Source organism: Nyctereutes procyonoides, unplaced genomic scaffold (genome assembly GCF_905146905.1).
Source record: "Nyctereutes procyonoides isolate TBG_1078 unplaced genomic scaffold, NYPRO_anot_genome, whole genome shotgun sequence".
Lineage (NCBI taxonomy): Eukaryota > Metazoa > Chordata > Mammalia > Carnivora > Canidae > Nyctereutes > Nyctereutes procyonoides.
Window position 1 is genome coordinate 50,590,867 of NW_026575052.1, and position 14,221 is coordinate 50,605,087.

The 14,221-nt window shown below is 52.9% G+C and overlaps 1 protein-coding gene across 5 annotated transcripts in view; it reads right to left on the reverse strand.

The window, feature by feature from the left end:
• Nucleotides 1-14,221, reverse strand: part of PSD2 (pleckstrin and Sec7 domain containing 2) — a 120,438-nt gene that overhangs the window by 43,847 nt on the left and 62,370 nt on the right. The gene's annotated exons all lie outside the window — the stretch shown is intronic.

A 14,221-nucleotide genomic window follows, 5' to 3' on the forward strand; every position in this document is an offset into this window, starting at 1 on the left:
TGGGATCAGAGAAAAATCATTCTGGGTGTCATTATAGAGGCAAATCTGAGACTTGGGTTTAGCTTCCAATGTGCTAGCAGAGTTTGGACAAATGAAGCCCCTCTCTGGCCTCATTTCCCCATATCATATATGTTCGAGATTTCTAACTAGGAATTTCCAAGTCAGACTTTGGGCCTTTGATGGTGCTGCAGATCCCACCCAGACTCTCACATATGTGCACAACATTTTGAGTATTTTTGATAGGCTCAGGGACCCCTAAAGCCCATCCATATGCCTTGGGCATGAACTCCACAAATGGGACAGTCTTCAAAGACCTCCCACGTCTAACACTGGACAGTTGCAGAGAGTTCCATAAGGGCTTCTTGCAAGACAAAGAAAATGCTGGAAGCCTTTCATTGTCAGAGCTATTCCCTGCCCCTTGGGAGCCCATTCTGGACACCCTTATCAATCCCACTGCCCTTCCCCAAATTCCTACTATGCAGACTTCCTTAGCACATGGGCTGGGATTATCACACACACACACACACACACACACACACACACACAAATAGTTAAATAAGATGATCAGTGAAAAGAGCTGGCATGTAGTGAGTGCTCAGAATAGACTTGGGCCAGGTATACCCCACACCATTCGCAGGGCCCAGGTTAGGCTCCAGGACACTCCAGGAAAGTGCCAGACCACTGACACCAAGGACAGCAGGAAGTTCACAGGCAGACCCCTCGGTGGGACCCCGGCCCCCCATGCTCTCCATACTCCCCCAAAGTCTCTGCCAGCCAAGGAGCCTTGAGGTCAGAGCTCTAAGCACTGTCTCTAGGCACAGACCAGTCGGGGTGCGTGTCTGCCTCTTCAATGTCCCCAACTACTCAGGGCAGAGGGTGTAACTGGGAGAATATAAAGGGGTTGTCTACCCAGGAGCCTTGGGAACTTCCCTGCCTCCATTCCCCAAGGTGACCCTAATCCCACCAAACCCACTTGGTCTTCCTATCTTGGAGCACCTCATACAGCAACCAGTGCCTCAAACTGGGAGTCCAGGACAGTGAGTCAGTGTCCTAACTGTACAGTCGGAGAGGCTTGCCTTCATATCCCAGCTCTGCTACTCACCAGTTGTGTCACCTCAAGAAAGTTGCCTAAAGTTGGACTGAAGGAAGTGGTGTGGATGCAGTGCTCAGCCCAGAGCTGGGCACAGTGCTCAGGGAAGGGCAGCAGCTCTTGCTTCCCAGAACCCTTCTCAGGCCTGCAGGGGGAAGGGCTGGCTACCCACACTGGGGATGGAATGCACAGGAGAGAAGCACAGGACATTCAGTGGGCCCTGCAGACATTTGTCCATGGCAGGCTGTCAAGTGGCTTCTGAGGCAAGGGCTTCAGGGGCCCAGCCTGAGGATAGAAGCAGGAGAAAGGCACCCTTGGGGCCCAGAAGGTGGGCCAGAGAGAGTGCCCTACCCTTTCCTGAGGCAGATGGGGACCCTAACAGTCCTGACCCCACCAACACTCCCACTTCCACCGCAAGTCAGTCTCCCTCCTAGTTTCCATCTCAAGGGAGAAGAGAAACACTAGTTACAGGACAAGGGCCAGGGCCCTGGGCTTCCCTTCAAAAGTTCCTGAAGGCCCAAGCCCTTCAGGTGGTACCAAACCAGAGGCTAGTATGGAGCCCAGCATCACGCCGCTTTCTTATGCTCAGTTTGGCCCTTGGAGAACCAAGCTTTGCCTTGGGTCATAGGCATCTGGAAGGCCTTCTCTTTCTCACAGTTGAGGAGACAGAGGTCCCCAGGGCTGGGTGCACATTTGCATCTTCTCTGCATGTACTCTTCAGCCTGCTGGGACTTTCAGGGCCCCTGGGCCCAATTCTGCAAAGGTCATTCCTTGACATCTTCTGACTTGATTCTCTCCCTACCCCCAGCACTTGGCACCTTCCTTTGCTTAGTATTTGCATACATGGGCATGCTGGTTTGGAGGGCTTTCAACACTGCTGAAACTCATGTCTGCTGTCAAATCCCAAATCATGTTTATAGCTGGGGACTCTACCCCCAGCTGACTTCCCTACAGGGAAGCTATCTGGAACCACAAGGGAGTAGGCTGTTCTGGTTAAGTGACCATCCATTTCTCTGTTTTCCTGGAGCTTCATATGGTACCTGGGACTCATTCTGCTTCTTGAGCACCATTTGACTCATGAGCTACCCTCCAGTCTGGCTCAACAGTCAAGAGAGATGAACCAAGAAATTTAATCCTCCCTTCTGCCCAAGTTTTACTTATCCCCTACTCCCAAGATCTTCACCTTCTCTGCCCCCGAACCCCCAAAACCCCTCTACCTTTCTGCATCCTCCCCTATGACCTTTCCCCCAACCCCTCTCCAACCTCTTAATGCCGTTGCTCTACTTAACCCCACCTCTGAAGGGTACTCCCTCATCCCCTCACCCCCTGCTCACTCTTGTCTCTGCTTTAGGACTTCAGCAAAGGGTTGTGGTCTCCTTGAGGCTGGACAAAGCCAGCATGTGTGAAATAGGCTATAGTGAGCCATTCCCCTATTGCTACCCTGTCCCCATCTTTGAGGGAGTCCCTCATAATCAGCCATAGCCCACTGACAGAAGATCTGGTGCCTGGTAAAAGCCTCATCCCTTGATGCACAGTATGCAGGGTAGGAGAGAAAGAGAGGAATCAGGAATGACAACAGCATTTGGGCCCTGAGCACCTAGAAGGATGGAGCTGGCATTCCTGAGATGGGAAAAACCAGGTGGACCAGGTCTGGGGAGGAAGATCGGGAGCTCAGCTTTGGAAAAGTTGAGTTTGAAGTGTCTAGTAAGGCGTGACAGTTGAGATGCTATAAAAAAGTTACTGAAGGGCAGCCAGGGTGGCTCAGCGGTTTAGTGCCGCCTTCAGCCCAGGGCCTGATCCTGGAGACCCAGGATCGAGTCCCACATCAGGCTCCTGCATGGAGTCTGCTTCTCCCTCTGCCTCTCTCTCTCCCTCTCTGTGTCTCGAATGAATGAATGAATGAATGAATGAATGAATAAATAAATAAATAAATAAATAAATAAATATCTCTAAAAAAAAAAAACAACCTACTGAAGTTCAGGACAGAGTTCAAAATTGGGGGTATAAATGTGGAAACTGACAGCATATAAGTAGGTGTACTTAAAACCAGAGGACTGGACAAGATGGGCACAGTAGTGAACGCAGATGAGGAGGGCCAGCTGTACAAGGGCCGAGTCCTGGGACCAATGTTCAGAGATGGAGACAGGATGTGGATGGGGGCAGAAGAACACTGAGTAGGATCAACCACAAGGCCAGAGGAAAACAGAAGATGTCCTGCAAAGAGAGTATTTCAAAAATTGGGAGAAACTGAAGGTGTCAGGTGCTTCAGATGAGGACTGAGACTTGGCCCCTGAGTGTAGTAGCATGGAGGCCAGTGGGGACCTTGAGAAGAGCTGTTGGTAGAAGGGGGTGAAAGCCCAGCTGGAGTGCAGTCAGGAGAGAGGGGGAGGAGAGGACCAGGAGAGGAGTCCAGACAACCCTTCTGGGGAGTTTTGCTATGAAGCAGAGCAGAGACTCAGTGGTAGCTAGATGGAGAACATAGGAGAGCCATCTTGTAAGACAAGAGAAGCAATAGCAAGTATCTGCTGGTGGAACAATCTAAGTACAAGAGGAACTTATAAAGCAGGAGGGAACTAGCTAGAGCAACGGCTTCAAGCAGACCTAAAGGGACAGGATCTAGTGCACAAGTAGAGGGGTAGACTTAACCAGGAACAGGAACACTTCACCCCCAGCAACAGGAGAGAGGCAGAGCCGCAGGTGCTGGTAGATGGGTGAATGTAACACTGGGAATCTGAGAAAAGTCATGACTGCTTCTATTTTCTCGAAAAGTAGGAAGCAGTATTATCAGCTGAGACGCAGTGGGAAAGAGGGGCAAGGAGCAAGGGTAGAAGACAAAGTGTGAACTAGCCAGTAGGGGAAGAAGAGATGGGACTCAGGACCCATGGTGGGGATGCAGGAGAGTACTAAGGACCCACATGAAGTTCACAGTTTTGAAGTTCAAGTGAGACCAATCAGGGTGGTGGTTTTGCTTAGCCCCATTCAGCTGCACAGGTACAGATGTGTGGGCTAGGTATTGTGTCTAACCAGGGTCAGGGTTCCCCAAGCAAGTATGAAGAAGCAAATGAGGAAAGGGAGTTGGGTGTCTGCAAAGGAAGGATTATCCTGGGTTTTATAGTGGTCCCCAGCCCGTGCTCACACTCCCTGCCCTGCTGGTGCCTGAAAGCTCACCACCTGTTCCCTGCTGTAAGTCACGAGTGGCCTTCCCTCTGCCCTCATCCCAAAGTGAACTTCTGAGAGGATGGCCACAGGTGGCCACTAACACCTGAGAAACGAGCTTCCTGCACACTGTTCCTCTAACCTGGAAAGTAACATGGATCTCACACACTCAAAACTGCATTCCCCATCACCTTTCCCAGGCCATCGCAAGATATCTCCCCACCTCTAGTTGGACACCAGTGCCTATCCATTCTGCCTCTTCCATCTTTATCCTCCTCTCCACCTGCCACCTACCACATCCTGGTCCCAGCAGGGCCACCACACCACTGACTCCATCTCCACTGTGCCTTCATTCCCTCTGCATGCCATATGTAGCAGCCCCAAATCCAGTGCCTGGCCTCTTGTATTGTGTCACATCATGGCAGCTGACCAATCCTTGTCCACCACACTGGCCCTGCCAATCCATCCTCCCCTCCATCCTCCACAGCACACCTTTTCCAACACACACACCTGTCCCATTACTCTCACCTCCAAGATCCTTGGTGGCTCCTAGTATCTTTGGAAAAGGGGCCAGCTCATCAGTCCATAGTCTGGGCCCTGCCCCCTTTCTTCCCATCTTGCCTCCCTCCATCCCCTCTATGCTCACTACTTTCTAACCCCAGTTGTGGCTCTCCCTACACCACCCCTGAGGTTGGGAGTTCCTTGAAGGCCTCATCAATGTCTGCTGAATCACCCTTCTCCAGTGTGTGGTCTCAAGTACGAGTTCAGTCAGTTTTGCTGACCTGGGCCATGTAGATGAAACTCTAGAAATGGAAAGAGAAAGGAAGGGGGTGAAACAAAGGTATTCCCTAGCCACATGACCTAACTTGGCTGACTACCTACTACAGGACAAGCTGAGGACATCTGCCTCCTGATAAGAAACACTGAGAAGGAGGCAAACATTAGCTACAGGATATTCTGGCCAAAAAATGTTTAAGGTGGGTCTACTCATGAGCAAGCAACAAAACAAATTTGAAATGCAGGACATTCTACAGGAAGACTGACCAAGGCTCTTTAAAATTGACAATGTTATGAAAGATAATAAAAAAAAAAGCAGGGCAACTGTTCCAGATTAAAGGAGACTAAGGAGACGTAACTAAATGTCATGTGTGATCCTTGATCAAAACTTGTTTTTAAAACAGCTATAAAGGATATCACTGATACACCTAGAGAAATTTGAATATTGATTACATACTAGGTTAAACTGTCATTGCTAAACTTCTTGAGTATGACAATATATAGTCATTATGTAGAAAAATGTCCTCGTCTCAGAAAATTCATGCTGAATTATTCAGAGATAAGTGTCATGATGCCTGCAACTATCTTCAAAAGGTTCAGAGAGACCAAAACAAATGTGGGTAAAATGTCAATAATTGGCAAATCTAGGTCTCTGGGTGAAGGGTATATAGGTGGGTGTTCATTGTGGTATATAGGTGGTGTTCATTGTACTGCCAGGTGTGACAAGACAAAAAGTTAGTGGGGAGAAGGAGAAGAGTGGAGGGAGACACTCCAAAGAGGGGAGCTCAAGGCCCTGCTTGCCCAGGGAAGGAGGGAAGCAGTCCTGCTCTCCAGCAGGCCACAGCTGGATGCTTGAGTCAGTCGGGGCCAGGCAGGCACAGCCCTGGGGTGGCTCACCACCTAAAAAGGATTAGATCCCAGGGAGGACTTACCTGGGAGCAAACCCACTTAGGACAAGGGTTCTGCAGAAAGCAGCCAGGTCCCAGGAAGGCCACTCCACCCTACCTCTGCCTGAGCTATGGCAAGAAGCCAGGTCCGGCCCAGGCTCACCACTCCCTCCAAACACCCCTCAAGGGGCGACAGTCTGAGTGTGTGAGGAGCCAGGCTAAATATGGAGCCCCAGACATAAGATGCCGCTCAAAACAGATTTTCCTGGAAAAGACCATCTGGCAGAGGATGTCTAGAACATCTTCTGTCACGGGAGGCAGTGTCATTTTCCTGCAAGCAAAACGTCCTGAATGGGAATGCCTCCATCCCACCTCTCTAGGAGATCCTAGCTCAGTGCCTCAGTTTCCCCCAAGGTTACTCCCTTGCTCTAGATGGAAAGGCATGCAATCACCTCCCTCCTAACTTGCATCTCAGGGAAGAAGAGAGTGAAACTGAGGATATAGGTCCAAGCAGCAAACAGCTCTGCACAGGTACAAATCCTGACTCAACCACTTACTAAGTGACATGAAACAAGTAACTTCTCCCTGAGCCTCAGCATCCACCTCCACAAAACGGAAATAATAGTAGTATCTCCCTCTAAAGATGGTTGTGTGAGCTTACTTAGCCAGCGGTAGTGCTTAATATATGGAAGCTCGGTTAGGTAATGTTCACGTCCCCTGTCACCCTCCACCCCCGCCAGAGTCCCGCCTTCTCAGTCCTGTCGACATATTTTCCTATACACTGGGGAAGGGGCTCTTGGGTGGGCAGGTCTCTCCTCCAGAGATAGGAGGTGAGTCGGGATAAACGGGATAAACGGGAGCGCAGCTGGCCCATTTTACTGATTCAGAGATCCCAGGTCACAGAACTTAGAGCTTCCCTGGGAGGGAGAGGACGGGGGTGGTAGAATGACTATATTCATCCAGGGTTAGGGGTTGGGGTTGGAGGTAGTCACAGTGCCTCTTATCCACTCTCCCTCAAACTGCCTGGGTAACCCCCCATTAAGTAGCTCTTGTTTCCAGGGTCTAGAAGAAGGAGCTAGGGAACCTACAAAAGTTCAAATGCCTCTCCCTAGACCCAAGCTACCCATCTGCCCTGGCCATCAGCCCTCTCCCTCTTCCCCATTCACCCACCCATCCAGCTCAGCCTGGCTTCTCCCGAGCTTGCCAGGAATTTCAGATCCCCTTCCATTGTGGCTAGTGTTTCTGTCCCTAGTTCCCTTCCAAGGTACCCCCAGGATGGCCCCAAGACAAAAGGGTAGGCTGAGGCAGTGGCCGCCTCGGGGCCTGGATGGAGACAACGTCCCCAGTTCTGATTCAGGGAGTCCCCAGATCCACCAGGGACAGCAACAGTCAGAATACCTCCTCTTAGGAGGGAGCCAGCTGCGCAGGGTGGTCCCCACATCTGGATTCCCTGCCCTACCCCAGCCCCAGCAGGGGGCTCTAAGGACCCCTCCCTCCCTGCCGGTGGCCAGGCAGGCCGGCCATTATGTGCCTTCTCAGCCTTGCCCACTGTCTACCACGCCCCCGTGCAAGCCCCTGTTCCAGCAGCGGAGTCCGGAGCTGGGAAGGCCTGGCGGCCAAGCCAGGCTGTCAAAGTTAGGAAACTGGAAACAGAAATAAATCCTCAAAGCTGCTCCGTGGTAAAGGTAGCTGCCAGCAGGCCCCGGCAACCAACCCACACCCAGGTTCCCTGCCACCAAGCTGCCACTGGCACCCCATCAACACACACATGTACCTCAGATTATACAAAGGGGGGGGATCAGGAGCAGAGCCCAGGAGGAAATCAGGCTGGCTGGCCCCAGCGGGCCCTGCAGGCTGGCCTGGGGTTCTCTGGTGGCGCCCCCACTCCCTGGCCGCGACCCGGCCATCCCAGGCTTCCTCTCACGGTCCCATCTCCATGACAACTGTATCCTTCGGATGCTCCGGCCGCCACGCAATTGATCTCAAAATGTAGCTTTGTTAGCAGACCCGGGCGGGCTTGGAGGGCGGAGGGCGGCGCCCTCCACTGTGTGCCCCCCACCCCCACATCCCCTCCTGGCCCCCACCCCGACTTCGGGAGAGTAGAGGCGGGGCCCTGGTTCCCGGAGACTAGGTGGCCCCGCGCGGCCCCACTCACCGCCCGACTCACCCGCTCCCAGTCCCAGTCGCCGGGTCCAGCCTCTCAGGGCGGCGGGGCCACGCGGGGGCCTCCGCTGGGCCGACCGTCCCGCTCCACCGCGGTCGGCTCCCCGCGCCCGCTTAGGTCCCTCCAGGTGTCAGAGCCGAGGCTGTGGGGAAGCTGAGCAGAGATGGGGGGACGGAAGGCAGGAGGGAGGGGGAAGGAGCGAAGGAGGGAGGGAGGAGTGGGAAGGGCGGGGGACTGCAGGCGGGCGAGTAGAGGGACCAGCCGGAGGCGAGGTGGCGACCGACCGCGGCCACCCTAGCTGGCCCGCCCGCCACGCCTCCGCTCCCAGGTCCCCCGGGCGAGCCCAGACCCGCCACGGAGGGAGGGTTCGGCCAGCCCCTTCCTGCACAGCCCGGCGCCCGGCCCTTTAAGAAAGTGGGGGAGGGGAGCGCCACGAGGTTCCGCCCCCTTCCTCGCCCAGCCGGGCCCCTGCCGTCCTCTCACCCGGGTCAGACCCAGCCACCGCCCCCGCGGCAGGACCCTCAGTCTCACACCCTGAGTCCGCCTCCAGGTAAAGGAGGGAACAGGTCCTTGCCCTGCTCCAAAGGTCTGTTCCTCCACTAACTCCTTGCCCTCCTCTCCCCACACAGAGCAGAGACCTGCCCAGATGGTGGGGGACAAGAGGGACCATCTCAGAGATCTGTAAACAGAGCCTGCCCTACCTATCTACCTACCTACCTACCTACCTACCTACCTACCTAGCGAGACAGAGGGACAGACAGATCTGGGGTATGGGATGAGCAGGGGACTCAGGACAGAGGTTCAGACAAAGGAGAGACACCCTGTGGGAGGAAGAGGGGAAGGGTGGGTCTAATCAAGAATGCACATTCCCGGTGCCAGGTCAAGGGGAGGCTGCCTAGGAAGAGAGATAAAGATGCTGTGAGCTGTGAAAACCATCTCCCAAGGGACCTGCAATGGTGGTCACCACCTTAAAGACCTCCCCACCAAGGACCCTAGCTCTGAAGAAGGGTGACAGTAATGCATCCTAAACTTCCTAGCTGTGCAGCTCCTGCAGGGCAAAATTCTACCCCTCAGACAGGTGAGAATGGGCACCCTGTGGGTGGGACCCATAGGGATCTACAGAAGCCAGAAGCTGGGGGAACAGCGGAGAGTGAACAGGTCCAGTTCTGCTAAAAAGGGAGAGCAGGGTAGAGTCAGCCCTACCTCCTTCCCACCTCCAAATCTTTGTAGGTGCTCCACCCTCTGCTTGGTCAAGCCTTGATCCTGCCATGCTTAATGAACTACTCAGTCCTCAAATCCCTGCTTAAATGCCCCTTCCTCCAAGAAGCTTTCTCTGACCTTCTTTCTTACTATAAACACACACACACACACACACACAGAGTTAGGGGCCCTCTTCCTAGGAAGCAGAGGGTGAGAGGATTTGCTGACCTATTAGAGGTGTCTAAACTGTGCAGGATGGACTAATTAAAGATGCAAGGTCTGAGCCATGATTAGTCTCCTCCCTGTTCAAGCTGGGCCACAGCTGAAGCTGGGGTTTCATCAACCATGGTGACACTTTAATTGTTAACTGTACGTCCACCATATGCCAGAGTCCATGTTACATGCCTTCCATGTGTTATATTTAACCCTCATAACAATCCTAAAGTCTATTTTACAGATGAGAAAACTGAGGCCCAAGATCACTGGCCACTTGCTTAAGGTACCAGGCAGTCTGATCCTGTGGACACAGCTGGGCAGTTGAGACAGCACTCAGGCCACACCCCTGTATTGCCCATCAAACCTGGGGATTGTCCCACAGAGCCCAGAAACAAGGGGGCCACTCTACTACAAGTGCCCAGGACCTTCTTGGAGGGCACAGAGGAAACATGGCTTCCCTGATGTCCTACCCTCTAACCTTCTGCTGTCTGCTACCTGTAGGCAGGGATGGGTGGCAACCAACAGGAGCTGTGGGCAAAGGAGAAGTGACAAGCCTTTGCTTCCACATTCCCCATGCTCAGGACCCAGGACCTCAAGTCACAGCTGAACAACCTTTCTGAGCCTCGACCTCCTCAACGACCCAATAAGGATGGTAATAGCCTCTCTCCCGCAGGGCTGGGGTGCCATGAAAGGAGCTGATGTGCTCAGGACCTACCCACCCAAGACCCTAGTACCCAGCTGCACCCAACAGGCTGTGGTTATCCCAGCTGTAATGAGGACTTACTCATGGAATGGATTATTTACCCTCTGTCCACCTAGATGAACTGTGAGCCCCCTGAAGGCAAGGTCTTTCTTGTTCACAACGGAGGCCCAGGACCTAACACACTTAATAAATCCATGCAGAAGGAAAGACGAGACAGAGTGAGGGAGATACAGCTGTCTCTCCACTTAATCTGGCAGCCAGAACCTAGTCCCTGGCCTGGCACTGCTCCCCATCATTGGCAGCTCTGGGAGCCTGTTGCACTGGGCATGAGCTAGCCAGGGCCTGAGGCCTGGGTTCTAATCTAACTGCCACTTCCCGGTGGTGCCACCACAAGCAGCTGTATCCCCTCCCTGAATATCCCTTACCCATGTAAAGTGGCAGTAGCTCAAAGGGCTTGTCACAAGGCTACAGGTGGTCTCTGTGTGCCAGAGCGCTTTGGGCCACTAGACACAGGACAGAGTCACTGTCGTTATTCTATGTAGCTACTTTTGCCTCTTGAAAGAATACAGGGTCAGCATCTGCCAGCAGCCACAATGTGCTACATTCTTCAGCATCTCTCCAAGGAAAAAAGAATCAGCAACTTCTGTGCCTTCCTCCAAAAGATTTCCCTTCCCCTCCCCCACCTCCCCACCTCCCCCCCTCTCCACACACACACACACACACACACACACACACACACACACACACACGGCACCCACCTGAAGGTGAGTCTCAGGAAGGCAGGTGCTGGGGCCCGGTTCCCAGCCTACCTCGCCCAGCACAGTCCCTGCCATGGTGAGGCCCTTACCTGACCTCCTGCCTCCCCAGACCCAAGCAGGGCCTCCTCCTCTTCCTCAGCCTGAGGAGTGTGGCATCCAGGGAGGAGAGGGGCCAGGGCCTAAGACCCATCACCCAGAGGAAGGCACGTAGATCCCAAGAAGGCTTCGCCCAGTTAGCAGCTGAAACACCTAATGCTCCCATCTTCCAGCTGGTGGACTGAGGCCAAGGTAGGGAGGCTGTGGAAGGATGCCCCAGGCCAATCCCGAAGTACTCAGTGATCACCTAGTGTGTACCCAGCCATGCTCCAACCCTGCCCTTACCCCTTCACCCCCAACATAAAGGCCCCAACCCATGTGTCCAGTGTCCTCTCCTGACACCTCACACTTCAAATGTGATGTTCCAGGACCCCACCCACCCTTATACACCCCAACTATCCCTAATAACCTCACTCTACTTATGCTGGTCCTCTGCCTAGGATGCCTTCCCTTCACTCACTCTTGCTAATTCCTCTCAACCCCTAGCCCCCTCCAGCTATTGTGCCATTTCTTTTTCCCCCATTATAGCAAATCTTGAAAAAATTGTCCATACTCTCCAATTTCTCTCCCATTCTCTCTTGAACTCACTCCAACCCGACTCTCATTCCTTTACCCACACTTATTCAACTGACACTGCTCATCAAGGTCAGCGACAGAGCTAATGAGTACAGATGTACAGATTGGGCACTGCATAAAGGCACTGGAGCACACATGGAGTGAAATCCACCTTGCTGCCCCCTCAGCATGCTGTGCCTGGTTCAAGGCTACATCAGGCTGGGGAGAGGTATGTATTCCATTACACTGAGGTATCTCCCTTCTGTGTGCCTGCACAATGGGTTGACCTAGAGGAGCTGCCTCTCTCCTATTTGTGCAAAGGGACTAGATAGACTGACAGGAGCCTGGTCCCTAGTGACCATTATGATGTCAAACCCAAAAGTCAATTCCCACACTTAATCTCACTTACTGGCAGCATATGACACACGTGATCACCTTCCTCCTTGAAGCAGTTCCTCCTGTCGGCTTCCAGAACTCACACTGCCCTCCTACATCCCTGGCTGCACCTTCCCACCCTGCCGCCCCCCCTTCCTTCACCGGCTGGTCAATGAGCCCTGAAGGCCCCAGTTGTCAGTCCTCTGCCTTATTTTCCCCCTCCGTCTCCCAGTGTGATCCCACCTGGCCTCAAAGCCCATTGAAACCCTCAAAGCCCATTGATCCTCCTGTGTGACTCTCCAGCCCAAACCTCATCCCTCTCAGGTCAGACCCTCATACCTGACAGCTGGCCTGAGGTCTCCACTAGGATATGCAAGGAGCAGCTCCAAATCATCCCACACAAAACTGACTACTTCCCTGCCACAGTAGATGCCATCACCTTCCTTCCGTCAGCTCAGGCCTAAACGCAGGCCTTGTCATCCCTTGTTGTTGCCTCTCACACCCCACATGCAATCCCTCAATAAAACCTATGGGATCTACTTTCAAAACAAGTCTTCAATTGGCCACTGCTTGTCAGCAACACTGCCACCACCTGGCTGGTGCACCATCACCTCCCACCTGGACTGTTACTGTGGCTTCCTCATTGTCCCCCTGCTTGCACCCAACCCCCCTGCCCACATTCCCAACACAGCAACCAAAGGGATCCTGTTCAATGTCAGCCAGATCCTGTCACCTCTCTGCTCAAAATCTTCAAATGGGGCAGTCCGAGTGGCTCATCCGTTTAGCGCCGCCTTCAGCCCAGGGCCTGATCCTGGAGACCTGGGATCGAGTCCCACGTCAGGCTCCCGGCATGAAGACTGCTTCTGCCTCTGCCTGTGTCTCTGTCTCTGTCTGTCTCTGTCTCTCTCTCTCTCTCTCTCATGAATAAATAAATAAAATCTTTAAAAAAAAAGATTATTTAAAAAAAAATCTTCAAATGGCTTTCATGTCACTAAGAGTCAAAACAAAGCCTTACAATGGCTACAAGTTCCTACGTGATGTGGGCTGTGCCACCTGTCCAACCTCACTCCTCTCCAGCCACAGGGGCCTCCTTGCTGATCCTCTAACATATCAGGCACATTCCCACCTCAGGGCCTTTGCACTTGCTATGCCCTCTGCCTGAAACACTCCTCCCCCAGGTGGCTGCATGGCCTTATCTCTTACCCCCTTCAGCTCTCTGCCTAAAATTCTACCAGTCTCCCCTTTGCCTGCTTGCTTCTCCTCCCTAACACATATTTATATACTATATGCCTACTTGCTTGTTCCGGTTATTGTCTGTCTTCCTACCACCACTATCATTACTGGACCATAAGCTCCAGGAGAGCTGGAAATTTGTTCTTTCACTTCTGTATGCACAGGGCCTAGAACATTGCCTGATACATAGCAGGCATTCAGTAAAGCTCTCCAATAAAGAACACACCAACAGATAAAGAAGTAACTACAGATACTGAAATGTACTCTGAAAAAAAAAATGGAGATGTGACAGCAGCACGTAGCTAGAAGAGTGGGAGCTCCTTCAGCCAGGTGGCCAGATGAGGCCTCTCTGAGGAGGTGCCCCTAGGGGCACACCATCCCAGCTCATACAGCACCACAACTTTCCCCCATCACACTGTGCTGTTACTGTCTAGACCAGATAGTCCAGGAGGGCCAGGACCCTTCTCATTCTTCTCTGAGTCCCCATTTCTCCAGAGCCCAGGGCCAGCATACTGTAGGTACCCAAAAGGTAATATAGCCAAAGAAGGGATGAATGAAAGGTCATGGGCAAATCCACACACAAGCCATGGGACTCTGACAGAGCCCCAGGTAGGTAAGCTGTGTCATGAGGAGCTAGGAAGGAAGCCACAGAGGCCTAGGAGGGACTCCTGGCAACTTCAAGGTCTCATCTATATAATCCCCAACATTACCTCTGAGTCCTATGTTAGACAAGAGGGAGTATGGGGAGGAAAAGCTATTCCCATTGGCCATCCTGTGGCCATGAGGATGATTCATCCATTTGTTCCACATTTCCTGAGCAACTACTGCATGTCTATGTGCCAGGCATGGGGAAGGAGGGTGGGCAGGGCCCACAGTCCCTCCTTCCACAGCTCATCGCCTAGCAGATGGTTTCCCAGAGGAAGCATCCCTAACAGTAGAGCTTCCTGGAGCAGGCAACTTATCTGCTTTACCCCAGTTATCACAAAATGAGATCAGTTTTTAAGTATGAAT